General features: G+C 43.8%; 1 protein-coding gene across 6 annotated transcripts in view; it reads left to right on the plus strand.

Annotated features, from left to right (window-relative positions):
* Window positions 1-5,389: 5,389 nt before the first annotated feature.
* SLC14A1 (solute carrier family 14 member 1 (Kidd blood group)) overlaps window positions 5,390-25,533 on the plus strand; it is a 55,013-nt gene continuing 34,869 nt past the window's right edge. For 2 of the 6 annotated variants that reach the window (XM_019987020.2, XM_070778979.1), the window contains exon 1: window positions 5,390-5,548. The gene's annotated coding sequence lies outside the window, so the exon portion shown is untranslated. Of the gene's footprint in view, window positions 5,549-19,732; window positions 19,964-25,533 lie in introns of all 6 variants that reach the window. The other 4 variants (XM_070778983.1, XM_070778985.1, XM_070778981.1 and 1 more) reach the window with 3 other exon arrangements.

Genomic DNA, 25,533 nt, shown 5'->3' on the forward strand with positions numbered 1-25,533 from the left:
TTTCTTCCCGATTATATCCAACCAATTATAGCTTCTCCAGGAAAATTGTGCACTTCTGGAAACAAATGCCCACGTAGGAAATGGGAGCAAGTCACACTCCAGAGGCTACCTCTGAGTTTGTGATCACACCTGGAGGCCAAGAAGGTCTCAGGCTCTATTTTCATGACCAGGGCGTTATGACTCTCTGAGGGTCCGGCATCCGGGAATTTCACCAGAAGGCTGTTTATGTTCGCAGCTCTCTCAGCTGCCCCAGAACCTCCAAGTGATGACATAGCACTATTAAAATAGCACTTTCGTGCATTTTCCACTAAAGTGTTATAATCTGGTTTTATTAAGAGCAGAAAACCCTCTACATGCATGCCATTCTGATTACTGACCACTAACAAGTTCAGCTGTTCTAAATATTTCAATATCCTCCACGGTAAAGCAAGTTGAGTTGGCCCAGGATACCAAGCAAGGTAGAAATAGATGGGATTTAAAAAAAGAATTGAGTTATGAAATGTACAACATCTAGAGGCTACCCAAGTAGTTCTACTTGTGGTTGTTTAATCACTAAGGCGTATCCAATTCTTTGAGACCTTATGGACTGCAACCTGCCAGGGTCCTCTGTCCATGGGATTTCCCAGGCAAGAATACTGGAGTGGGTCACCATTTCCTTCTCCAGGGGATCTTCCTGTCCCAGGGATCGAATCCACATCTCTTGCACTGGCAGGGGGATTCTTTACTGCTGAGCCACCAGGGAAGCCCATGCAACACAGCCCTTCACTTCTGTGTCAACAGTGGAGAGAGGAGCCAGCTCCAAGCAGCTGCCGAGCTCTGGTTATACATATGCCTCTGTGAACACATCCTTCCAGGTCTCACTTAGTGGCATTGCCTAGATAGCTGGAAATTTGCCGGATGGGAGTATTTACACTCCAGAAATCAATAGGCCACAAATCTGAGTTTTCCCAGATGGCCAGCTGACCAGTACTCCACTGATAAGTCAGTTTGGTGAGAAAAGAGAAATACTGTAGACTTCCTAACCAGAGACTCCAAGACTATGGCCAAAATATTCAACCCCGCGAAGCTACCTGGATACTACTCTACACACAGGAGGCATTAAAGAGAATAACAAAAGTGTCCTCAGGCATAAGATTCACCCACAGACGCCTGCACTGAAAACAATCTGAGTGGAAGCGTCCAAACAAGGGAGAAAAATGAAACCAGGAAATGCTGCAAAAGACACAAGAAATGAGACGTGACCAAATGTGTTTATCGATCATCAGGACCAAAGGGGAAAAGTGGAAGACAGAGACCTAGAAGTGGAATATTAAATGATGGCAGAGGGTGGGGCGGAGAGAGGCAGGAGCACCTACTATAGTACTTAGCTTGTGCAAAACTTGGTAAGTTTACAAAGTCCACAAGGAGGAATAACCATGGGTGATAAGGGCAACCACCATGAGAACAAAATCAGAATTGCAATTTTTGAACCAGAAGAAAATTATCTTTACAATGGAAAGCAGAAAAGGAGGAAAATATTATAGAAAGTCTCCCTTTCCAAAAAAAAAAAAATAGTAAGCACAAAAAAAATAAATAGAAGGACAGAAGGTAGAAATTAGATATAACATGACAGTACCTAATTGACCAAAAAAAAGTTAACTATTAGATTCACCACGGAATACAGAGACTGTTCGGCTGCACTTTTTTTGAGACTTAACAATTTGCTATTTACAGTAAACACATTTAAAACAGAAAGGCATAAATGTTTGAATGTGAGAAGATGAAATAAGATAAACAAATCCAGATCTAAAAAAGAAAAAGCTAGGATATCAATCATAACACCTTGAAAAGTGAAATTTAAGGCAAAAAAAAGTATAAAGAATGATGAAAAAGAATAATAGGGCAAAAGTACACGGTTATCATCCACCCTTGTGTGCTAAGCAATCAGCCTCAAAATACATCAAGCAACAACTGACTGAACTGAAGGGGGAAACAAACAGATTAATAATTGTAGCTAAGATTTTACCAAAACCTCAGAAACTGATATATCAAGAGAACAACAACAACAACAACAAAAAAAAAAAACGAGCAGAGATATCAAGGCTATGAACAATTGAATTAATAAGTATGAGCTCTTAAATACATGTAGGATTCCAAATCCTCCCACTCAACACCTCCCCCAAAGTGTGTTCTCAAATAGAGACCGGGTTCTCCTCAAGCACTCATGGAGCAAACTCTAGGTCCTCACTGTTGGTGGGAAATTGCTCACTGCTGCCACGTGGGGCGCAAAGGTCCTCAGAATTCACTCACGTTGAGTATTAAGACCCCTTGTGACCAAGAAGTTCGACTCCAGAGTATAAACGGTTCCCAGCAGGGCTGTTCACAACAGCCTTGGTTGCACTGGAGAGAGCTGGAGAGAAAGCAGAGGCCAAGAAGGCTGCTGCACACCTGGAAGCCAGCAGAGCAGGCTGAAGGCCAAGACCGCACGTATAGCCGTGGATCGATCCTAAAAACCTAGTGATGGCACAAATAGGAAAAGGACATGTAAAATCAATACCCATTTCATACATTAAAAATGCACGCACACAAACCAGCAACACATATTTTTCAAGCAAACAAACAAACAAAAAATGGCACTTGGAGTACAAGAAGGAAAAGAGAGTGGAGTATAATAATGAAAAGACATACATACAGACCCTCATAGATTCAAGAGAAGGGCCCTGCACAGACCAAGAAGATAATATGCAGGGACTAAGCCATATGATTAGCTCAATTCTCAGTCAGAAAAATTATAAAATGGGCAGGGCATAGTGTGTGCTCTGCTCAGCCCTGTCAGAGCTCAGAGTGACCCCAGAATTGGGGCAGGATCAACCCATAAAGCCTGAGAGCATTCCGTCTGCCTCCACTAGCATTTGGAAGCATTCTGGTCACACTATAAAGTGAGACAGACAGATAATACACAGAGAGATAGAAGATGGATAGATAGATAGAGACAGAGTTGAAGATTTTGAACCTGGCTTGCAAGTTAGTTGAGCATATTTTAACTCCCAGAAGAACAACAATAATGAACACAGGTTTTATTCTGCCTTTAAGATGTTTTTAGAATCTCTGGTGAAATGCAGAAATGCAAGGAAATTTTTGTTACTGTTGAGATTGCAGAAAGTTGGGAAAGAACATTTGCAAAAATGAAAGATGTAGGAATTGAGGATATAAACTCAGAAAGACCATGAGCCTACAAGAAACATAATAAATCCACCTAGCCTCCTACAGTCATCAAACCTTGTTGGTGAGCCAGGAGGTTGGTATGAAAAGGTCTCAGCTTTGAATTCAGATGAGCCTGGGTTTGAGCCCCTCCCTATTACCTACTGGCTGGGGGATTGTCTTGGAGCCTGCAGTCCATCATCTACAAAATGAGGACTGTACCCACCTAAGAGCAGTGTTCATGTGAAGGCTACTTAAGAAGCCCTGGAAACAGATCAGTCTATGCAGGGGCCGTGGGCACTGGAGAGATGGAGAAGCCACAGTCCCAAGCAGAGTCACAGTGACTGGGAACATCCAGCAAAGCCTGGGCATCATCTCAGGGGTCTTCTTTAAAATGTGGCGTCTTGGGCCAGCGGGGCCAGCTCAGAACCCTTCTGTGGCTTTAAGATGCTGAGGAAAGGATGGGCAGGGCACCCAGGGGGGTGCCTCTCCCTTCCCCATTTGAACTACCCCATCCTCCCTCTTCCTGCCTCACCAGAGAAGAGCACCACCTGTTTTAGGATAATTTCTTCAAAAGTTTAAACGATGGCTTCTTTAAAGTCAATAACCGTGGAGCTCAGGGCACAACTGTACTCTGCTTCAATTAAAGGTATTTTTCCTCTCCAATTAGATTATAAGTCCTGTGAGGATCATGGTTGTAACACACACTCACACACACACATATAAACACACATAGATGTATACACATATGCTAAACACAGAAGTATGTACATAGTCACATGTACATACAGATAGGCAATACATGCACACATATGCACTTGTACATTCCTACATACACATGAGAGTAATCTGCAGGTACACACACGGTTGTTATTGTTTCTGTCTCTATTATTCACAGAACTACCCCACAGGTGGGCACACAGCAGCCCTGGAAAACAACTGACCCTTCTGTGTCCACTCTCTCTCTCTACAGAGCCTGTGCACTCATTCTGGGGAAACTTAAAACCTGTTACACATCCACAGGCATATACATATAATACACACACAGGTGCTCAGGGAGGGGTGGGCAGCTCACGGAATCCTGCCTCCAAAACTTCCTGCCTGTAGCCTCCCCCAACAGACATTCCCTGAAGAGTGATTAAGGAAAGAACTCGTCAGAACAGACGCACCACCTCACCCTAGGCATGTCATCATTTTATGGGTAATAACTTCAAGCCTCTACAATTGTCCTTGGCTGCCATCCTTTCCCTACAGAGCCGCCACAGTGCAGACACAAATCATGTAAGTCTCAAGTAAGGCAAGTAGATGGGAGAACAGTGACTCTCAAACTCAAGCACACATCAGAACCACTGAGAAAGCATGTCCAACATGCCCAGAGTTTCTGATTCAGTAGGTCTGGCGAAGGGCCTGTGAGTTTGCATGTCTAACAAGTGCCCAGATGATGTTGATGCTGTTGGTCCAGGGACCACACTTTGAGAACCACTGGTGTAGACTTAGAAACAGGATGCTCTCTGTAATCATCCCTTCCCCTTTGTTTGCATACTCCAGTACATCCCCATTTGCAAACCCTTGTGCCTTAAAGAATCATCTACGGTGCTTATCAAAACCCAGATCCCTGGGCCTCAACTCCAGGATTTTGATTTAGTAGATCAGGGTAGAGCCAAGAATCTGAGCGTCTAACAAACTCTTGGATTATATGGATGCTGCTGGATCAAGATCCAGGCTTTGAAATCACTGCTAGGAGTGTTTAATCCGGGATGCCCAGCCCCTCCCCCACACCAATTAAGTCAGCAGTGGGTCTGGGAACAGGTATTTCTCAAAGCTCCTGGTGTGGTTTCAATGGGCAGCGCAAGTTGAAGACAGCTGGATGTCCATTTCCTGGGCTCTATTTTTCTGACTCCCAGTAGAGTCACTCCAACACACTACGAGGCCCTGCTGCCCTCAGTCCCCCAGTGGATTCTGATGAGGGGCAGTGGGCTAGGTTCGTCTACAATGAAAAGCCCGTGGCGCCTGGAGGCAGGAGGGGCATGTACCGGAGGCACAGAGGACCCTTGAAAAGGTTTGCCTCATTCTCAGGGTTGTTGGGCCCCAGCCTGTGCCCCCAAGGAGACTAGATAAAGAAAAATGAAACCACTTAACAGGAAATAGCTGGCAGACAAGCAAGGTTTTGCACTGGCCCCGGAAGCCTGCCGAGTGGGCGGCCTTGGCCCTGGGGAGGAGGCGTGAGGCAGCGGATGGTGGCCAGCACCTCCGCCCCCGCTGCCCTGGGCCCAGAGCCCGTCTCCCCGGCTCCGTGGGCACAGGCAGCGCTGGTCCAGCCGAGAAGAGTGCCGAGAGGCGAGGAGCTGCAGGGGTGCCGTACCAGCAGGTACAGGATGAGGTCGAAGGCTGTCGGGTGCGGGGTGGCCGGGGCGTGGAGGGCTGGGAGGGCAGTGGTGGTTGCAGCTGCTGCCGCAGGCGGACAGAAAGATGGGCAGGAAGGGAAGCTCCACAAGACCCGCGTGCAGGAAGTCCTGACCGGGTAGACGCCTGCAATAAGAACTAAAGAAGACGGAGAAAAGCCCAACACAGAGAAATGCAGGGAGCACGTGCAGACGAGCCAGGTGGTCCTCTAACTCAGTTCAGTTCAGTCGCTCAGTCGGGTCTGACTCTGCCACCCCATGGACTGCAGCACGCCAGACCTCCCTGTCCATCACCAACTCCTGGAGTTTAGTCAAACTCACGTCCATTGAGTCGGTGAGAGCAAACAGCAGGTGGGTTTTGGTGCTGAGGTGAGGTTCCACCCTTCATGGCAGAGCCAGGAATGGGATGGGGATGGGGTGGTTCTCACTCCTGTCCCCACTACTTGCTGGCCCACCAGAATGCTAGAGAGAGACTGTCCCCTATGGTGTGGCCTCGGCAGACATGATAAGGAGAGTCATGGGGGCCGGAAGAGAGCAAATCAGACAGCAGAGCAGTTTTTTCTTCCAGTTTAACGAGATACAAGTGACCTGCCACTCTGTGTAAGTTTAAGGGGTGCAGCGTAATGACCTGGCATGCACACTTCATGAAATGATGATCATAAGTTTAGTGAACATCCATCATCTCATATAAATACAACATTAAAGAAATAGAAAAAATAAAATGTTTTCCTCCTGATGAGAACTTGGAGAATTTGCTCCCTTAACTTTCATATATAATGTAGCTGCTGCTGCTGCTAAGTCACTTCAGTCGTGTCCGACTCTGTGCGACCCCATAGACGGCAGCCCACCAGGCTCCCCCATCCCTGGGATTCTCCAGGCAAGAGCTCTGGAGTGGGTTGCCATTTCCTTCTCCAATGCATGAAAGTGAAAAGTGAAAGTGAAGTCGCTCAGTTGTGTCCGACTCTTAGCGACCCCATGGACTGCAGCCTACCAGGCTCCTCCATCCATGAGATTTTCCAGGCAAGAGTACTGGAGTGGGGTGCCATTGCCTTCTCCCATATAATGTAGAGCAGTGTTAATTACATTGATTGTGTTGTACATCACATCCCTAGTACTTATTTATCTTATAATTGGGAGTTTGTATCTTTTAACCACCTTCATCCAGCCACCCACCTGCTCCCCATCTCTGGCAACCACAAATCTGGTCTCTTTCTATGAGTGTTTGTTTGTTTTTGAAATATCAGTGCCCTATAACACTATTAGTTCCTGGTAGACAGCACAGTGATTTGATGTTTCCATACATTTCAAAATGATTGCAAGTCTAGTTCCCAGGGCAGCAGAGCATTTAAAAACCCCAGTGGCCACAGGCCGCAGTCAGAGCAGCTCCATCAGAACCTTTAAGTTGGGCCAAGGAAGGAGCAGTTTTCATAGTGTTTTGCAGAGTTGGACACGACTGAAGTGACCTAGCATCATGTGGGAGGAACCAAGGCAGCATTATTTTGTCAAGGGACAGTTGTCCTGGCTCTGGGGTCCAATTCTTAACCTCTGAACCTAGACATATTTTAGCTGTGCTCCTGGCTCCGCCAAAGACCTGTTCAGCTCATCTGACGGTTCTTTTGTTTTTAAACTCCCCAAGAGACATGGGTGCTCAACCAGTCTGTGGCTACCCTGGCATAGGGCAGGCATAAAGCAGAGAAAGCAGGGGGAAAGATTGATGTGAGGACCAGGAAGGCAGGACAGAGAGCCTGGGGCGGGGGTCAGAGTATCCACCACCATTCCTGAGCCTGAGCATCCCGTTCCCCTGGGATCCCAGCTTGGCTCCTTGGCCTTGGTCCCAGGTTCTCAACAGAAACAGGCTCCAAGGCCCCCGTGGATAGGGACCGGGATTCACATGCCCCAGAGCACCCCACCCTCTTCTCTAGGAGCAGTGAGAGAGGGTTAAACTCAAGTAAACTCAGACACAGTTCTACTCAAGTAAATCCTCTAAGCCATGGTGAGAAAAATAGGGCATTGCCTCCTTTATTTTCTTCTTCCCCCAGTTCTCTCCTACACAGACCATCTTATCCCCTGACAGGCAAGTTATTTGCAAATATAGTGTGTTTCGTTTCCCGGGCTGAGATTGGACTCCTGGGCATGGGCCCTATGCAGTCACGTGGGCTACCACCTTGGTTTAATGCTATTCTATCGTCATCTCAAAAGTCTTAATTTTTGGCTAAGTAGACCCGCATTTACATTTTGCCCTGGACCTTTGAATTACGTAGCCGGTTCTGCACGGGGCTCTTGCCAGAGGCTGAGCTCTCTCCCATGGCAACACCTTCAAAGCTCCCCTCTGCTTTCCAAACTCCTTCCTCATTGTTGACAGCCTGAGACAGCAACATGATTCTCCAATATCCACCAAGGGACTGCACAGCGAAAAAGGCAAGTACCCAGGGAAGAGGGATATGCAGAGAGAGATGGCACCTGCCACTCTGAAGGCCAGGAAACCTGGGAAATGTTCATGGCTCTCCCAACTAGAGTCAAGGCAAGACTCAGGAGATCCCACTCATGGTCAACAAGCAAAATCCTTCACAGTAGAAAGGAGAAAAGAGCAGCCAACCTTCCCCCTCCCATTCTGATCCCCGTGGTATAGAGACGTTTAGCGGGACTTCACCCCAACACGGGTGCGTATGAGCAGAGACCACCTCCATGACTTGAGTTCCTGTGCACCTATCACACCGTGACTTGTTCACTAAACCATCTTCTCCACATGCTAAAAGCTCTCTGAGGGCCAGATCATGCATCTCTCGGGCACCCCCACCCCCCCAACTCCAGGTCCTGGCAGCGCTAAGTGTTTGGTAAACAACTTAACAACAAACCAATCCCTACTTTAGCAAATAATTCCAGAAGGTGCATCCTTAAAAAAGGCAATGTTGGCTCAAAAGCAGATCCTGGGGCCCCACCTTCAGAGACTGGGACTCAACAGGTGAAGAGGACCAGGAAACTGCATTTCTACAAGCATCACCCAGTGACTTGAGAAGGCCGATCCTCCAGAGTATATGAAGGACTGAGGGAGGGGCATAGGAGAGGGGGCTCTGGGTGGGGTGAGAGCAGTATATGCTGCTGGGCCTCACATAGAGGCCCAGAACAAAGCTACAGCAGAGGGCCTGAGCCACTGCAACTTACAGGTTCCCATGTGGTGCTGATGCTGCTGGTCTTTAGGCCAGACTTGAATGGAGACAGGTTGTAGTCCCCAGACCAGCCACATCAGAATCACCTAGGAACATGTTAGGGATATAAATTCCCAGGCACTGCCCCAGACCTATTAAGTCAGAGACTCTGGGGGTGGGAACCAGCGATCCAGGTGATGCTGGTGCTGGTGGAGTTTGAGAACTAGTAAGCTGAGCACGGAATTGTCTCTTCAATCACAGAAGTACTGATGTTAAGTCCTATTAGGTGCCTAAATCTGTGCTAACAAATGTGATAGCAACAAAGACCCTGTAACCTCTCCTGGCTTCAAGAAGCTTAGAATTTATAGCTACTGTGTACCAGCGGTGCAGGAGGGGGTGTAACAATGGCAGAGCTTATGAAAAATATTTTGTGCTTTTCTACCAGTACCACCCAAGGGGTGTGATTCAGAAGATCTGGATTATTAGGATAGAGCTAGAGCTTTTTCTGACCCTTATTCCATGATTCAGCACCACACTTTGACAGGGATTTTCAAGGCGAGAGACGACTAAGACCAGAAAATTCACTGGAAAGTAGCCCAGCACCAAAGAGTGTGATGTTGGCCCTTGTGTGCTCTGTGTGGCTTTTGGAAAGGGAAGAGGTTTCCAAAGGCCTTGCGAGCTAAGCAAAATACTTCAGATTCGATGCAAGGTCAGGGAGTAGGATCAGGTGAGACAGACGTGGCCATGAAGAACTGTAAGTAAAATCTCAGTTAAATCTCATAGTTCTTGTAGGGTTGATCATCTTATTCCCATTTTACAGATCAAATACCCAAGAATCTAGTAAGTTAAAAGTTGTATACACAAATACCCGGTTCATAAATCTCTTAGCCAGAACTCACACCCAAACGTTCATGGTTGCCCTTGGAGTCTCTTGAGCAAGGATGAAACTTGAGGACAGTGTGAGAATGTTTGTTAAGTCAGGCATGATCGACTGGAGACCGATAAAAGTAACCAGCCTGGACTAGGGACTCTCGCCAAGGAAATTAAACAAAGGAGGCTTTGAGCTATTGAACACCAGTAAGTGACATGGAGATCTGCGGGGGGACAGTCATGACAACTGAAGGAAACCGCACTGGTGTAACCAAAGCATTGGACATGGAGTCCAAAGACCTCAGCCCATGTCCCATTTCTTTCTGTGACCTGGAACAAGGCATTTCCTGTCCTTGAACCTGTTTTCTCACCGATAAAATGGAGATGATAATCCCCACCCTGCCTTCCTTGGACGATCACACATATTAAAAGTTCCAGAAAGAGTAAAGTAAGATACTGTTAATACTCTCAACTAAGCTACCGTGAATGTCATTGGGCACATTATTAGACAGTTCAAACAGAATGTTTTTCCCGTCTTTTCTCCAGGAACATTTTTTTTTAAGTTTTTATTTTATATTGGAATGTAGTTGGCTTACGATATTGGGTTAGTTTCAGGTGTACAGCAAAATGATTCAGTTATACATACATCTATTCATTTTCAAATTCTTTTCTCATTTATGTTATTATACGATATTGAGTAGACTTCCCTGTGCTATATAGTAGGTCCTCATTCATTATCTCCTGTATATATGGGAAGCCCATTGTATATATATAGGGCTTCCCAGGTAACTGAGTGGTAAAGAATCTGCCTGCCAATACAGGAGATGCAGGTTTGATCCCTAGGTTGGGAGATCCTAGAGAAGGGAATGGCAACCCACTCCAATATAGTAGTGTATATATGCCAATCCCAGACTCCTGATTTCTCTCTCTCCCCCATGCTTCCCCTTTGGTAACCATAAATTTCTTTGCTAAGTCTGTGAGTCTATTCTACTTTTGTAAATAAGTTCATTTGTATCATTTAGATTCTGCATATAAGTGATATCATGATATTTGTCCTTCTCTGACTTACTTCACTTAATATGATAATCTCCAAGCCCACCAGTGTTGCTGCAAATGACTTATTTCATTCTTCTTATAGCTGAGTAATATTCCTGTGCATGTATCTATCACATTTTCTTTATCCATTGATCTGTTGATGGACATTTAGGTTGATTTCATATCTTGGCTATTGTAAACAGAGCTGCAGTGAACATTGGGGTGAATGTATCCCTTCGAACCATGATTTTCCCCAGCTATACACCCAGGAGTGGGATTGCTGAATCATATGGTAGTTCTGTGTTTAGTTTTTTAAGGAACCTCCATACCGTTCTCCATAGTGGCTATACCAATTTACATTCCCACCAATAGTGTAGGAGGGTTCCTTTTTCTTCACATCCTCTCCAACATATATTGTTTGTAGACTGTTTGATGAAGACCATTCTGACTGGTGTGAGGTGATACCTCATTGTAGTTTTGATTTGCATTTCTCTAATGATCCCCTGCAGAGAAGGCAATGGCACCCCACTCCAGTACTCTTGCCTGGAAAATCCCATGGACAGAGGAGCCTGGTAGGCTGCAGTCCATGGGGTCGCTAAGAGTCAGACACGACTGAGCGACTTCACTTTCACTTTTCACTTTCATACATTGGAGAAGGAAATGGCAACCCACTCCAGTGTTCTTGCCTGGAGAATCCCAGAGACGGGGGAGCCTGGTGAGCTGCCGTCTATGGGGTCACAGAGTCGGACACGACTGAAGCGACTTAGCAACAGCAGCAGCAGCAATGATCCCCTGGAGAAGGGAATGACTACCCTACTCTAGTATTCTTGCCTGGAGAATTCCATGGACAGATGAGCCTGGCGGGCTACAGTGCATGGGGTCGCAAAGAATCAGGCATGATTGAGCAACTAACACTTTTTTACATTTCAATAATTAGTGATTTTGAGCACTTTTTCATGTGACTCTTGGCCATATGTACATCTTCATTTAATAAATGTCTAGTTAGGCCTTCTGCTCATTTTTGGATTGGGTTGTTTGTTTCTATATTGAGCCATCAGTTGTTAGCCAAATTTTGGAGATTAATCCTGTCAGTCACATAGTTTGCAAATATTTTCTCCCATTCTGTGGGTTGTCTTTCCGTCTCATTTATGGTTTCCTCTGCTGTGCAAAAGTTTTTGGGTTTAATTAGATCCCATTTGTTTATTTTTATTTCCATTACTCTAGGAGATGCATTGAAAAATATATTGATGCAATTTATATCAAAGAGTGTTCCACCTATGTTTTTTTAAGTTTTATAGTATTCAGTCTTACATATAGGTTTTTAATCCACTTTGAGTTTATTTTTGTCTGTGGTATTAAAGAATGTTATGATTTCATTCCTTTACTTGTAGCTGTCCAGTTTTCCCAGCACCATTCATTGAAGAGACTGTCTTTTTCTACCATGTATTCTGGTCTTCTTTATCATAGACTAATTGATCATAGGTGTGTGGGTTTATTTCTGGGTTTTCTTTCCTGTTCCATTGACCTATATTTCTCTTTTTGTGCCATTACCATAATGTTTTGATGACTGTAGCTTTGTAGTACACTCTGAAGCCAGGGAGCCTGATTCCTCCAGCTCTATTTTTCTTTCTCAAGATTACTTTGGCTATTAGGGGTTTTTTCTGTTTCCATACAAATTGTAAATTTTTTTATTCTAATTCTGTAAAAAATGCCAGTAGTAATTTGATAGGGATTGCAATGAATCTGTAGACTGCTTTGGGTGATATAGTCATTTTAACAGTATTGATTCTTCCAGTCCAAGGACATGGTATATCTTTCCATCTGTCTGTGTCGTCTTCAGTTTCTTTCATCAGCATCTTATAGTTTTCAGAGTGTAGGTCTTTTGCTTCCTTAGGCAGGTTTATTCCTAGGTGTTTTATTCATTTTGATGCAGTAGTAAATGGAATTAGTTTCTTCAATTTCTCTTTCTGATCTTTCATTGTTAATGTGTAGAAATGCAAGAGATTTATGTGTACTAATTTTGTATCCTGAAACCTCACCAAATTCATTGACAAGCTCTAGTAGTTTTCTAGTAGCATCTTTAGGATTTTCTGTGTGTAGTATGTCATCTGCAAACAACGACAGTTTTACTTCTTTTTCAACTTGGATTCCTTTCATTTCTCTGATTGCTCTGGCTAGGACTTCCAAAACCATGTTGAATAAAAGTGGTGAGAGTGGACATCCTTCTCTTATTCCTCATCTAAAAGGAAATGTGTTTAGTATTTCACAGTTGAGTATGATGTTAGCTGTAGCTTTGTATATATGGCCTTTATTATGTTGAAATAGTCTCCCTCTATACCCTCTTTCTGGAGAATTTGTGTCATAAATGGGTATTGAATTTTGTCAAAAGTTTTTTCTCCGTCTATTGAAATCATTACATGGTTTTTATTGTTCAATTTGTTAATGTGGTATATCACGTTGATTGATTTGCGGATATTGAAGTATCCTTGCAACCTTGGGATAAATCCCACTTGATAATGGTGTACAACCCTCTTAATGTATTGTTTGACTCAGTTTGCTAGTATCTTGTTGAGAATTTTTGCATCTATGTTCATCAGTAATATTGGCCTGTAAATTTCTTTTTTTGTGATATCTTTTTTCTAGTTTTGATGTGTGGGTGATGGTGGCCTCATAGCGTAAGTTTGGGAGTGTTCCTTTCTCTGCAATTTTTTGAAAGCATTTCAGAAGAATAAGTATTAACTCTCCTCTAAATGTTTGATAGGATTCACCTGTGAAGCCATGTGGTCCTGGACTTTTGTTTGTCAGAAGTTTCTTTATCATCATTTCAGTTTCAGTATTTGCAATAGGTCTGTTTATATTTTCTATATCTTTCTGGTTCAGTCTTGTACCTTCTAAGAATTTGTCCATTTCTTCTAGGTTGTCCATTTTATTGGCATATAATTGCTTGTGGTAATCCTTTGTATTTCTGTGGCGTCGATCATAACTTCTCCTTTTTCATTTTTAATTCTATTAATGTGAGCCCTCTCCCTTTTTTCTTGATGAGTTTGGCTAAAGTTTTACCTACTTTGTTTATCTTTACAAAGAGTGTGTGTGCATGCTCACTCAGTCATGTCTGACTCTTTGTGGACTTTTAGCCCACCAGACTCCTCTGTCCATGGGATTCTCCAGGCAAGAATACTAAAGTGGGCTGCCATTTCCTCCTGTGGGGAATCTTCTTGACCCAGGGATAAAACCTGTGTCTCTGGCATCTCCTGCATTGGCAGGTGGATTCTTTAGTCCAGAGCCACCTGGGAAGCCCCATCTGTTCAAAGAACCAGTTTTTATTTTCATTTATCTTTTCAATTTTTTCCATCTCTATTTCGTTTATTTCTGTCTCATCTTTATTACTTTCCTTCTACTAACTTTGGGTTTTGTTCTTTCTCTAGCTGCTTTCGCTGTAAGTTTAGATTGTTTATTTGAGATCTTTCTTGTTTCTTGATGTAAGATTGCATTGCTATAAACTTCCTTCTTAGCACTGCTTTCGCTGCATCTCATAGGCTTTGCATCATCATGCTTTTGTTTTCTTTTGTCTCTAGTTTCGTTTGGTTTTTTATTTTCTCTTTGATGTCTTCAGTGACCCACTGGCTTTTTAGTAGCATATTGTTTAGCTTCCGTGTGTCTGTGTTTTTTACAGTTTTTTCTTATAGTTGATTTCTAATCTCATAGCATTGTAGTTGGAAAGGATGCTTGATATGATTTCAGTGTTCTTAAAGTTGCCGAGGCTCACTTTGTGGCCCAGTATGTGATCAATCCTGGAGAGGATTTCATCTGCATTTGAAAAAAATGTTTATTCTGCTGCTTTGGGATGGGATTCTGTATAAATATCAGTTAGGTCCATTGATCTCAATGTGTCATGTAAGGCCTGTGTTTCCTAACTGATTTTCTGTCCCTGTTTGACCTGTCCATTGAGGAAAGTGGGGTGTTAAATTCCCCCACTGTTATTATATTACTGTCAATTTCTCCTTTTATGACTGTTACTATTTGCCTATATTGGGTGCCTATATATTTACTATTCTATATCTTACTCTTAGATTGATCCCTTGATCATTATGTAGTGTCCTTCTTTGTCTCTTGTAACAATCTTTATTTTAAAGTTAATTTCATATGATATGAGTATTTTTACTCCAGTTTTTTTTGTTTTCTATTTGCATGGAATAAGTTTCTTCTATCCCCTCACTTTCAGTCTGTATGTGTCTCTAGATCTGAAGTAGATCTCTTACAGACAACATATATACACGTCTTATTTTTGTATCCATTCAATCAGTCTATGTCTTTTGGTTGAAGCATTTGATTTATGTTTAAAGTAATTATTGATATGTATGTTCTTATTGCCATTCTGCTCATTGTTTTGATGTGTTTTGCTGGTCTTTTTGCTCCCACTCTTCTTTTGTTTTCTTCTCTGTGATTTGATGACTAACTTTAGTGTTGTGTTTGGATCCCTTTTTCTTTGTGTGTATATGGTTATCTATTGTATATTTTTCATTTTTGGTTGCCATGAGGTTTTGATACAGCAGTCTGTATGTAAACAAGATTGTTTGGAGTTGCTGTTCTTTTCATTTCAAATACATTTGCAGTATCCTGCATTGTACTCTCCTCTTCTCATGAGTGCTGATTTCATATTCGTGTAGATGAAGCCCTCCCTTTATTGTATGTTTGCCTTTATTGGTGGACTTTTTCATTCATAATTTTCATGTTTCTGGTTGTGGCCTTTTCCTTTCTGCCTAGAGAAGTTCCTTTAGCACTTGTTGCAAAGCTGGTCTGCTGGTGCTGAATTCTCTCAGCTTTTGCTTGTCTATAAAGCTTCTGATTTCTACATCAAATCTGAATGAGAGACGTGGTAGGCAGTGTGTTCTTGGTTGTAGGTTCTTGTCTTTCACCACTTTAAATGTATTGTGCCCCTCACTTCTGCCTGCCGAGTTTCTGCTGAAAAATCAACTGATAACTTTACGGGAGTTCCCTTGTATGTTATTTATTGATATTCCCTTGTTAAAAATATTTTCTCTATGTCTTTAATTTTTGTCAGTTTGATTATTATGTATCCCAGAACGTTCCTCCTTGAGTTTATCCTGCCTGGGTTTCTCTTTGCCTCCTGGACCTGGGTAAATGTTTTCTTTCCCATGTTAGGGAAGTTTTCAGCTATTGCCTTTTCAAATATTCCCTGAGGTCCTCTCTCTCTCTTTTCTCCTTCTGAGACCTCTGTAATGCAAATGTTGATCATTTAATAACCAACAGAGGTCTCTTAGACTATCATTTCTTTTCATTCTTTATTCTGTTCCACTGCAGTTTCAGCTCACTTATTCATTCTTCTGCCTCATTTATTCTGCCATTGATTCCTTCTAGTGCATTTTTATGCATTGGAGAAGGAAATGGCAACCCACTCCAGTGTTCCTGCCTGGAGAATCCTAGGGACAGGGGAGCCTGGTGGGCTGCCATCTCTGGGGTTGCACAGAGTTGGACACTAGTGAAGCGACTTAGCAGCAGCAGCAGCAGTGCATTTTTGCATTTGACTTATTGCATTGCTTGTCTCTGATTATTTGTTCTATGGATCTTCTAGCTCTAGCTCCAGCTTCTAGCTCTAGTTAAACATTTTGATCTGTGCCTCCATTCTTTTTCTGAAATCTTGGATCATCCTTACTTTCATTTCTCTGAATTCTTTTTCAGATCAATTGCATATCTCCACTTCACTTAATTGTTTTTCTGGGGTTTTATCTTGTTCCTTCTAGAACAGATTCCTCTGCCATCTCCCTTTATCTAGCTTTCTGTAATTGCAGTTTCTGTTCTGGGGGCTACAATTGTAATTCTTTTTCTTCTGCTGTCTGATCCTTGGTGGATGAGTCTGGTCTATGAGAGTTTTCCAGGCTTCCTGGTGAGAGGGACTGGTCCTTCACACTGGTGGATGGATCTGGGTCCTATCCCTCCGGTGGGCAGGGTCATGTCAAGAGATGTGTTTAGTGGACAGCTGTGGGGTCAGGAATACTGACTGATGGGACTGCCTTGTTGGCTGTTTGGCCTAAGGCATCCCACACTGGAGCATATAGGCTGCTGGATGGGGCCAGGTCTTGGTGAGAAAATGGCAGCCTCCAGGAGGGCCCATACCAATGAGTACTTCCTAGAACTACTGCCAACAGTGTCTTTGCCCCCAGACTGAGCCACAGCCACCCCCACCTCCACAGAAGACCCTCCAGTACCAGCAGGTAGGGCTGGCCCAGGCTTCTATGAGGTCACTGATTTTCCCCCTGATTCCTGGTATGCACAAGACCTTATGCATACTCTCTAAGAGTGGGATTTCTGTTCCCCCAATCCGATGAAATTCCTAGGATCAAACCCCACTGGCCTTCAAAGCCAAATGCTGCAGGGCCTTCTCTTCTCAATGCCAGACCCCCAAGCTGGGGAACCTGACGTGGGGCTCAGAACCTTCACTCCTGTGGGAGAACCTCTGTGAGATAATTATTTTCCTGTTGTGTGTCACCCACCCAGGATTTGCTTTTATTACAAATGCACCCCACCTACCATCTCATTGTGGCCTCCTCTTTGTCTTTGGACGTAGCGTATGGTTTTTGGTAGATTCCAGTGGGTTTTTTTGTTTTGTTTGTCTGTGGTTCTTAAGCAGTTGTGATTTTGGTATTTTCATGAGAGGTGAGCTCACTTCCTTCTACTCTACCATCTTGTCTCCACTACCCTTAGGAGTGTGTATTTTTCAAACTTTATGTCCTTGTTATCATTTTAGCTCGAGCAGGCAATAGGTCTTGTTAAAGGTGGTCAAGATAGACTAAACACTTAATTGTTAAATAAATATTTGTTTTCATACATAATTCTCAAGAACTTTCCACTGCCTCTATGGAAGAAAAAACCTGTAAATTTATTATAACACTTTTATTAAGATACAATTTACATACCATCCAATTCACCCACTGAAGCATATAATATTCACAGAATTGTATAAAAAGCATCACCATCATCAATTTTGGAACATTTTCATCACCTGCGAAAGAAACTCTGTACTCGTTGGCAGTCATTCCCCACTTTCCCCCAGCCTCTCCAAAGCCCTAGGTCAACATTAATCAGCTCTCTGTCCCTATAGATTTGCATATTCTGGACATTTCACATATATGAAAATGTGACTTTTACTTGGCAGAAATAAGGCTTTCCAGATCATCACACTCCAGCAGGAATTGGTATTTCCTCTCTTTTATGGCTGAATAGATTCCATTGTGTTCTTATACCACTTTTTGTTTCTCCATTCATCAGTTAATGAGTATTTGTGTTGTTTCTACTTTGGGCTGTTACGAATTATGCCACTATAAATGTTCATGTACACATTTTTGTGTGATTTAATTTCATTTCAGCGCATACATGGGAGGGGAATTACTTAGGTGTATGGTAACTATTTGTTTAATCTTTTGAGGGGCTGTCAGACTGTTTTCTGAAATGGCTGCACCATTTTACATTTTTACCAGCAGGGATGTATTAGAGTTCCAATTTCCCCCACTTCTCCACAGTTATATTATCTGTCTTTAATTATAGCTCTCCTAGTGGGTGTGAAGTGATATCCCATTGTGGTCTTGATTTGCATTTTCTTGATGATTAATGATGTTGAGCATTTTTTCATGTCCTTAATGGACATTTGTGTTATCTTCTTTGGAGATACATCTATTTACATCTTTTGCCCATTTTTAAAATTAGGTTGTCGTCTTATTACTGAGTTGTAAGAGTTCCTTACAGATTATGAATACAAGTCCCTTATGAGAGATATAACTTGCAAATATGTTTTACCATTCTATGAGCTGTCCTTTCACTTTCTTGACGGTGTCCTTTGAAATCCAAAAGCTTTTAATTGTCATGAGTCCAAGTTATTTTTTCTTTTCTTGCTTATGCTTTTGGTGTCATATCTAAGAAATCATTGCCTGAGCCAAGGTCATGAAAACACTTCTTTTAAGAGTTTAACAGTTTTAACTCTTATATTTAGGTCTCTTATCTATTTTGAGTTAATTCTTATATGAGTTAATTCTTATATATATATATATATATAATTATTATATATAATTCTTATATATAATTCTTATATGTGTGAGGTAAAATTCTTAGTCTTTTACATATGAATATTTAGTTAGCATCATTTATATAAGACTACTCTTTCCCACTTATTGGAGTTTTTTCCAGAACCCAGAAAAATCTTTAATTTACATTCTTATTATTCTAAGGTAGTATTTCCGAAGCTGGTCTATTGAGAACTTTAATAAACATGTTACAAAAAAAAAAAAAAAAACAGGAAAAAAAGTCACATGACCCAACAAGTTCTAGGTATATTAAGCTGAATAAAATTAAGCATCTTTCCATACTGTAGTCTCAAAGACTTTAGTACCAGCATATCTGATGGATCTCTTACTTTATCAGTGAAGGCTTTTTATGTGGGCACATATCAACTTCTCTAGAAGCATGCTTCCAAGAAACTCAAGTTTGGGATCCACTCTTTTAACAGATTTACTCATTTGAATGCTCTTAAAATGTTCTAACTTTCCTCTTTGAGAATTAAGCCACCAGTATGGCTGGAGGTTGTTTGTTTTGTTGTTTGTTTTTCATCTTTAGGGCTTCCCTGGTAGCTCAGCTGGTAAAGAATCCACCTGCAATGCAGGAGACCCTGGTTCAATTCCTGGGTCAGGAAGATACCCTGAAGGAAGGATAGGCTACCCACTCCAGTATTCTTGGGCTTCCCTAGTGGCTCCATTGGTGAAGAATCCACCTGCAGTGCAGGAGATCCCGGTTCAATTCCTGGGTCGGGAAGATCCCCTGGAGAAGGGAATGGCTACCCATTCCAGTATTCTGGTCTGGAGAATTCCATGGACTGTATAGTCCATGGGGTTGCAAAGAGTCAGACACGACTGAGCAACTTTCACTTCATGTTTTCATCTTTAACCAGATGAGAGCAGAAATAAGTCAGTAATCTGTGAGTTCCCCTGGATCACTTTGCTAACTGGTTTAGGATGCACAGTTTTTGTTTATAATGAAGCATCATTTTTTAAGGTAAATATTAAATAGCACTTTTTTTTTTTTTTTTGAAAGTGTGATCCAAGAACCACCTGCATCAGAATAACCTGGTTTTTAAGGGCAGATTGCTGGGGCCCTTTCAGACCTAGCAATCAGAAACCCTCAAGCTGGAGCTCAGATGCTGCGCTGACAGGCTCTCTGTTGATTTCCTGTTAACACCAAAGCTTAAGAACTGCGGCTCATCCTTGGATTAAGGGAGAAAGCAAAATAGTGTGAGGAGGGGGAAGGGGGGACAGACCTTGAGAGGTAAGTGGGACCAGAATGACTCCGCCCTTCCTGTACTTCTTTCTTTCCCGTCCCCATTTCCACTGCCCACTTCGTGCCCTTTTTCATGTGTATGTGCGTGCATCCTGTGTACATACGTGATCACTGAACTCAGGCACACTAAGCACTCCTTGGTCCGTGATACCTTTGTGTTGCCACCAGAGGGCACCAGAGCACCTCCGAAAGCCGTGCGAGTCCTCTCCCCTCAGTATTCTTTTCCACTACAGACTCTCCACCCAGGGTATAATCTCCCAATCTCAGGCCTGTGCCCCAACTCACCGATTCCCAAAAGGACGTCAGATCACATGAGAGCGAAGAGCTGTTTTTTAAAAACCTCTTATGAGTTGTGAAGCTCTGGGGAACTTGTCTAATCCTCTGAGCACAAGTTTCTCATATTAACAAGGAAACATATGAACCTGTTACTGTAGTTCTTTTAACAGTTAAATGAGACAGTAAAGGTAGTGCTCCTGGCTATTGTTTTTCTACCATAGGCAGTGATTTGCATTGCTTGAAATCCTGAAACCTTGAATTGCAAAAGAAAAACACAAGTTCTAAAAATTGTATTATCAACAAGTTATAAGCAAATCTGTTTCTTCTTGGCTGTCTTGCAAGCCTATATTCAGATGCCTCTCTGTCTCCTCGATAATTTTTGGTCTGGATCTTATCATTTTGCATAAAGCACAGTTCATGACACCAATGGTGAGCCGAAGAATGCAGGTTAGCAAAGGGGAGCCTCCCTAAAAACCAAGGGGCTCGGCTCCAGGCTCCACACTCTCTCTGTGTCCTTCCCCAGGCCTTGTTAAGTAGTAAAATATAAGTGACATCTAAGTGTTGTTCCCTAATTAATTGTGCTATAATTATCATTGTGATAATTCACTCTGCGAAGGCAGTTATTGCAGTAGATACTTTAGTGAAGGAGGTGGCGGTGGAAGGAAAGAAGAAAGTGAAGTCGCTCAGTCATGTCTGACTCTTTGCGACCCCATGAACCTCCATCCATGGAATTTTCCAGGCAAGAGTACTGGAGTGGGTTGCCATTTCCTTCTCCAGGGGATCTTCCCGACCCAGGGATCGAACCCAGGTCTCCTGCATTGCAGGCAGATGCTTAGTGGGGAAGGAAGTAGTGGACATGGGGGTTATGGTAAGGGTGGTGGTGGAGGAGGTGGAGGTGGTGGTGAGGTTGGTGGTTGTGGAGCTGCTGAGGCTGGTGATAGAGAGGGTAGTGCTGGAGAAGCCGCGGTGGGCTCTCCTACTTAGCAGCCTTCAGAGAGCCTACCACCTGAAGGATAAATCCCAACTCCCGAGCTCGACAAAGTGCTTCATGATCCAACCGCTGGTTACTTCTTTAGCCTCGCTTCCCGTTAATCACACACACATTAACACACTAAGCTCTTCCGCATTAGAATATTTTCTGAGCCTCAGACCCAGTTTTGCCCTTAATTTTACTGTCTTTGTACATACTATTCTTGCCGTCTCTTTCTTCCCACCAGATACACCCCTCTTCAGTCTTCAATACCCAGTTCAAATGTCACTGGCATTTTTTTTACGAGGAATTTCCTGACCCTCAAGGCAAAGTTAGTGTCCATCCTTTGTGCACACCTCGGCTCTAACATTTTTGATCTGGCTGGTAACAAGCTGATGGGGTCTCCTTGCCTACCAGAGGTAGCCTTAAAGTGACCTCTTCAAGGTCCTCTTTAGACTCTGGTCCAAGACCTCTGACCCTCAGGCTGAGCCAGCAGTCACTCCATAACAGTCCTCAGTGCCTACTATGAATTCAAATGACCGGGCTCAGAAAACCTGTAGCCAAAGAGTGAACACTTCATAAATAAGTTTCTAGTAAATGAACACACTTCATGTAACTAATACCTGGTCAAGAAACAATACCACTCTAGCATCCAGAAGCCCTCCGACAGTTGTATTTTCAAAACATTATTAACTATGGAAACGTGCAATTTTTTAAGTGAGCTGTCAAATTCAAATGTGCAGGTAGTCGCTAGCTTTTCAAAGACATTTTAGAAATTACAGAAGTGACTTCACTCAGAGGATGTGGAGACACCGTGTTCCTTTCCAGAACAACACTCCAGCCCTCAGCTAACTTGGGCCACACAGTGGGTGCTCCCAAGCCTGGGAGCTGAGCCAGGATCAGGCGAGGCAGATACACCATCTAATTAGTGAAACCACTTGGAAAACAAGGTCCTGTTGACGATCAGGACATTCCAGGCAGAGGTTAATGGAAGTGAGATGGAGAACAACTACAGTGTGCTGTCTGTCTGCCAGGGTCTCCATGCTCCTGGGGCAACGCCGCTGGGGCGCCGTTCCCATCTTACAGATGAGAAGACTGAGGAGAGCACCCAGAACTTGCCCCACATCTTCACATTATCATGCTCAGAAGCCCAGAATCGGAAACCCCATCCCTCGGACTCTCAAGGGCATCTTTCTAGGGGGAAATAACATAACAAAGGCTCTGGAGTGGAAATGAGAACCACTGGTCCTGGGACACTTCTACCCTGGGGGCTGACACACCCGTCCAACATCCCGCTGAGGAGGAATGTCAGTCGGTGATGGAGGAGGCGTAGCAGCCCACGACAGAGGGAGCGTCCTGAAAACGAGCAGAGGGGCTTCCATGCAGGACGTCTCCCGCTCAGCCCAAACAGCTACTCTGCCACTCCTGCCCACTCCGTGTGTAATGGTTAAGAGTTCATGGTGGGGACAGTGGGACATGTGTGAGAGACAGAGGTATCTTGATAAGTATTTTCCTTCTGCATTGCTGCAGACGCCTCCATGTTTTATGTGGCTATGTTTGGTAGTCCCTGCTGCCCTGGTATTTTCCATCAGAGGAAATGTACTGGCTCTGTTATGGCCATATCACCTTGGCCGCCAGCATCACACAGGTGTTTGCGATAGCACCCTGACCTCCTGACCTGCCGTGCTTACAGAGAAAGCACCAGCCTAGCAGCCCACACGAGGCGGTGTGACAACAAGCCTGTGTCGCCGCTGTGTGTGTGTGCACGGATTCCAGCACATTCCTCCCGTATCTCGAGAGGCCCCTGTATACCAAGCAGGACAGCCAGGTGGTGCATCACCCCACCCCCTCTGGTTGACCTTCAAGGCCCTTCCGTGGGGCCTGCCCTCCTGCCCAGGGGCCCGCCTGCCTGGTTGGCAGCTGCATGGTCAACGGCATCACATGCCTTCAAGCGGACGGCTGGGCTGGTGCCTCAGGCCACTCTCGCCAGCCTGGACCGTTCACCTCGCCAGCCCCCTGTTTCTTCAGCTTTTCGGGGAATATGATGCCACCGAAAGGGATAAAGGAACACCTTTCCTCCACCCCACAAAAATATAAGGCCCAAAGGACAGAAATCAAGGCTCACAGAATGAAGCAGGGGGTCCCAGTGGAGGAAAGTGCTGAATAGGCTTCTGATAAATGGCTCTGCTCCTTTCTCATCTGCCTTCAGCCTTCTAACAGCACCTACTGCTGCTCTAACTGCTCCCTCTTCCTGTCTCTTCAGATTAAACAGCCCCCGCCCGCGCCCCAAAATTAAATGTCTCCAGATCTGGATTCTTGTGCAGACCAGAGTCCCGCATCTCCAAATGCATCCTGAGGATTTCCAGCTGCCTGTCCAGACATCTCAAACTCAGTGTCATAGGTCTTCAACTGCTTTTACTTTACACTGTCATTAAACTTTTATTAAAGTGCGATGATAGACATTAAAGGGTACATATGGTAAATATACGATATGTACTTTTCACAAACTAACACACCCAGGTAGCCAGCAGATTGAGCATTTCAGAAGTCCCCCTGATCCCCCCTCCTGTGGTGACTGGTACCCTGACTTCTCTCAGTTTTAGCCTATTTTGAACTTCGCATAAGTGGGATCACACAGTCTGTACTGTTCTGTGCCTGGCTGCTTTTTGTTCAACATTACGAGATGCATTCATAGCTCTGCGTGAAGTTGTAGGTCATCCCCTCACTTTCTCTGCAAAGGAATCATTAGCTACTCTGCCGGCAATGGGCAATTGACTTGTTGCCCGTTTTTCGGCTGTTAGGAGTAGAGTTGCGTTGAACTCTGTGGCACTGGTCCCTCAGTGTGGCCGTGTGCACACGTTTCTTTTGTGCACATTCCTAAGGAGGGATTTTTGGACACACACTTTCAGTAGGCAGTTATCCACTCCTGTAGATGCTGCCAGGAAGTATCCATGTGCGTCGCCCACCCGCATCATGAGTTCTGGCTCCTCCGCTCTCTAACGCTTAATGTCACTTTTGATTCATCCATCCTTCACCCCGAGCTTATCTCTTCTTCTTCCCCAATTATCTCACATTTGTGGCCTTTCTCCTTTGATGCTGTTCTGCGGCAGGCACCATGAACTTGTGCAGAGCCTTCCCAGGACCCGTACCTGCACAGTCTCCCTACAAGTCTGTCTCATCATCGCACCTTGTGGTCCACGAAAGTACAGTCGCTCCTGATCTCCAATTACTTTGGAGCTTACCTGTTTATTATTTATCTGGTTATTTACACCCTGCAGACCTCGCCAATGACCAAGCAAACCTCATCTTTCCCTTAGGCCACGGTGCTTCCTCCCTCACGTCATTCTCCAATGCCTCCGTCCTTAGCTTGTGTGGCAGGAAATCTGTCTTCTCTGTTAGCATTTCTACAACAAACCCCCAAGCTGGAGAGTTACTGCTGGCAGAGACTTCGAGAGACTGCCCAACGCCCTTGTTTCCAAAGAATCCCCAAGAAACTTAAGAAAAAGAACTTAAGGCAAAAGTCCTAGTGACTTGTCACAACTTTCTTAAAGTGACAAGTATCACTTCTTATTTGCTGGTAACTTTTATTTGATCTGAAAGCCAGCAGAGCTTTGGAAATTAACTGGGTGGAGAGGAGAGGGAATAACAAAAAGAAATTGCAAGTTGGCTTTGATTTTAAAACTGCTTCTCAGTGAGAGAAATGTTCTCATCAGCTACTGTTCTCAAACATCTGCCATGTTTAAAGAGGTTTTGACCGGTAGAAAGTTTCATTACAGAGAAGCATAGAAATACATGCAAGGGAAATAGCAGGCAAATTTGGCTTACTCCTCCCAAATTTTAAGAAAGCAAATAAAACTGAGTGCTTAATGTTTGCTTACAGTTTGCTACATTTATTACTTGAGTGTATACTTTACACATGGGACCCCAATACACTCTAATACTGCCCATATTTAAAGCTTTGAGCATAATTTTGCTGTTTTATATGGTTAATAGGTTCATAATTCTATCTTTTCTTTCATAATGTAGTATTATCTTACCTCTGCTTTCTTTGATGCTGGGTCCTTCGGTAGGGACCCATTGCCAAGTATTGTATCACAAAGAAGCCAATGTCAGAGTGCCTGTCAATATAGATGCCTGATACAAACATGAAGGAGCGCCGCTTTCTCTGTGGAGCCGAGTGGGGTGGACTCATGGCCTGTGATTCACAGCACACACCCTCCAGTGCAATCGCGAGGCTACTCACAGCCCACAAGCAGACTGAGCCTCTGTTGACTGACACTCAAGTGTCTTCCTAAAAGGCCATTCCCTCTTT

This window comes from Bos indicus, chromosome 24 (genome assembly GCF_029378745.1).
Source record: "Bos indicus isolate NIAB-ARS_2022 breed Sahiwal x Tharparkar chromosome 24, NIAB-ARS_B.indTharparkar_mat_pri_1.0, whole genome shotgun sequence".
Taxonomy (NCBI): domain Eukaryota; kingdom Metazoa; phylum Chordata; class Mammalia; order Artiodactyla; family Bovidae; genus Bos; species Bos indicus.